General features: G+C 36.7%; 1 pseudogene; it reads right to left on the bottom strand.

Annotated features, from left to right (window-relative positions):
• Positions 1 to 1,733: 1,733 nt before the first annotated feature.
• Igkvl-ps18 (immunoglobulin kappa variable like, pseudogene 18) lies at positions 1,734 to 2,736 on the bottom strand (annotated as a pseudogene).
• Between the last annotated feature and the right edge of the window lie 272 nt (positions 2,737 to 3,008).

Below are 3,008 nucleotides of genomic sequence, written 5' to 3' on the forward strand. Positions count from 1 at the left end.
ATCAGGACTTCCAGTCTCCACTTCCTAACATTGTGTATGAAATGTGTTTTCCACTCTCCCAGAACTTGTCAGGGTCTGCAAGAAAACACTGGATACCTCTCTTACGCCTAGTGTTACAGTAATCTTGAGCAGATAGACATGTATTATTGCTCTCTTCTCGCTGAAGAGATTGTTAAAATGAGGGCAGTGTTAGGCCTTTGTCCAAGTAGAACCCTGATAATGTGGACAGAATTTATGGAGGTTTATAAATTCTCAGCAAATCTGGGGAGTTATAAATGGGCTGTTCCTTCCTGTGCGTAATCAGCAACTTTAAGAATCAGAGTATCATACATAAACATAAATAGGATCAGATGTATATGTAATCCAATTTTTATTCTTAAGAGGTAAGAAAATATTGTGCTGGGATATAGTTTAATTAAAGTCATCTATTAATTTAACAGTATTACCTGTACTCAACTTTATTTAAACCCCATTTCCTCTTACAGCCCATGCATATTTTCAAGCATATTATACTTGCTCAGAGATATTTGACTAGGCTTGATATTTGGAGTTGCTGTCAGTCATCCCATGGAAGACCCACTTTCAGAGCAGACTGGTTGGCTATATTAGTTCTCATGGACTGTCATGAGGTCTCCCATGGGAGCTCTGTATCTCAAAGAGACAGTCTGGGTGTTCAGAGTACCTTGATATCCTACCCCATAGCAAGTAGCAAGTTCCTAATTCATGCTATTTTATCTTTTTTTTTTTCCGGAGCTGGGGACTGAACCCAGGGCCTTGCGCTTGCTAGGCAAGTGCTCTACCGCTGAGCTAAATCCCCAACCCCTTCATGCTATTTTAAACTACACCATTTTCTGTCAATTTGTCCAGTGAACACAAAGATAGTCCATCACATTTAGACCTTAATTAGTATTAATCATGTTTTTAAATTTAAAACAGTATCACATCTATGACATGTATACTTATTTGCTTTCATTGTCGTCTCTCTGAGAGAAAGAATTTGTATTCTGTATTATCAAGCTTATAGTTAACAGGAAATACTGTTAATTAGCATAACAATATTTTTATTCTCTTTCCTGGTGGTCTCTGGATTCCTTAGTTGGATATTTTAATCTCCTGAAAAGATAAAAGCAAACAATGCTACACTAACCGTAATTCCGGCTCCTTACATTGACAAGCAAAATATATCTTTCCTGGGAAATATGGATTTTTTTGTAAAATAAAAAGCATTATCTTTAATACTGAAATTATCAACAAACTTTATATGGATAAGTTTCCCTTTACACCCTTTTCCTTTCATATAAAGTTGAGGTTGATGCATATTTACCTTTGAAAGCATTGAGGAAACTTCTGTTTATGATTAAGTAAATGTACATAGTACCTTTAAGGAAAAAAATGTGTCCCTCTGGATTTTAGGCTGTTGTTTGTAAGTGGCTTTATCTTATCATCAGTGCATCATGACCTGACTTCGTGTTGTAGAGTTTACAGCGATCTGCCTGTCTCTGTCTCTTGTGTAATGGGAATAAAAATACACAACACAAAAAATTGCTGATAATGTAATGTCAACTCTAGACCACTGTAACTCATTCATTTAGACAATACCTCTTGCAGTTTGCATGTCTTTCACTTTTAGTCTATTAAGTAGTAACAGTAAACCCCTCATAAAGAAATTGGCAATTTTTACCAAATTATATTAGTAAAGTTATATAAACACATAAACATGAGCAATACTTTTTTATTGAAGAGTTGTTCACTTTCAACATAAAACAAACAGAGGGAATTTTGTAACAGTACCATGGATCTCTGAGCCATAGCTTTAGTCATTTTGTGGACAGGAGCATATTATGTGCTATGGATACAGAAAGTGCATCATCTGAACTTCCAACGATTAAAAGGATAGGGAATAACCAATTATTCCTTCTGTCCACCCAGGATGATATTTTCTCTAGTTGCAGTATACTCGAAGATGATTGTATCATAATACCAGGTTAATTGTGTGCTATATATCCAAGTGCTGGAATTGAGTGAAAGAAATGCAGAAGTAAGACACATATTGAATCTTCTTCACTCCACATATTTCTGTAAACTTCACCTCTGGCTGTATCTGTGAAACATTTTGAGGAAGGCTAAGGTACAAACAAAAACAACTAAAGTAACCCAGACTCACACTTCTGTTTTCCTGGTGATTTTTGTTATGGTCTGCATCACTGTCAGTGGGCAGCTGTTATTCTGTTGCCAGTAATTAATTGATAAATCTTCAGGCTCTACTCCATTGATACTGAGAGTGAAATCTGTCCCAGATCCACTGCCACTGAACCTGGAGGGGATTCCAGAGATGGACTGGGTAGCATATTTGATGAGAAGCCTTGGAGACTCATTTGGTTTTTGCTGATACCAGAGTAGACACGTGTCAACACTCTGGCTGGCCTGGCAGGAGAGACTGACTTGCTCTCCTGGACTCAGACAGGGTGGCTTGAGATTGAGTCAGCATGATGTCCCCTCTGGAACCTGGAAATATAAGAGACATATTAGCCAAACAAAATATTGAATATGAAACTCTCCTCTAAACTACTTAGAAAAATAAAAGACTATTATTGTCTCAATTTCTTTAAACAGAAAGACAAATCCTCTGTGATGCTGTATTCCAAATAAAGCAATTGGACGTAAATGACATGTCCAAAAAGTCATACCTGAGATCCAGAATAGCAACAGTACAAAGAACTGAGGTATGAACACCATCTTTGAGCCTTCCCTGAATTTAAGTAAATAATGACACAGTCCTGAGTAACCTTCTTATAATACTTTAAGACACAGGAATATTATAAGGAAGAAATATTTATGCAAATCAAACTGACTTCATATTGCTTATAAAAAAGAACTTGTCAGAAGAACAAGCTCCTGCTGCCTTAGAATATACATCTCCCCTGCTGATTACCTGATGAGATGTTGAGATTTAAAGAGACTTGGCTCCAACATAAATGGTTACATAATTAGCACAGTCCAAGGGTGTC

This window comes from Rattus norvegicus, chromosome 4, assembly GCF_036323735.1.
Source record: "Rattus norvegicus strain BN/NHsdMcwi chromosome 4, GRCr8, whole genome shotgun sequence".
Taxonomy (NCBI): Eukaryota; Metazoa; Chordata; class Mammalia; order Rodentia; family Muridae; genus Rattus; species Rattus norvegicus.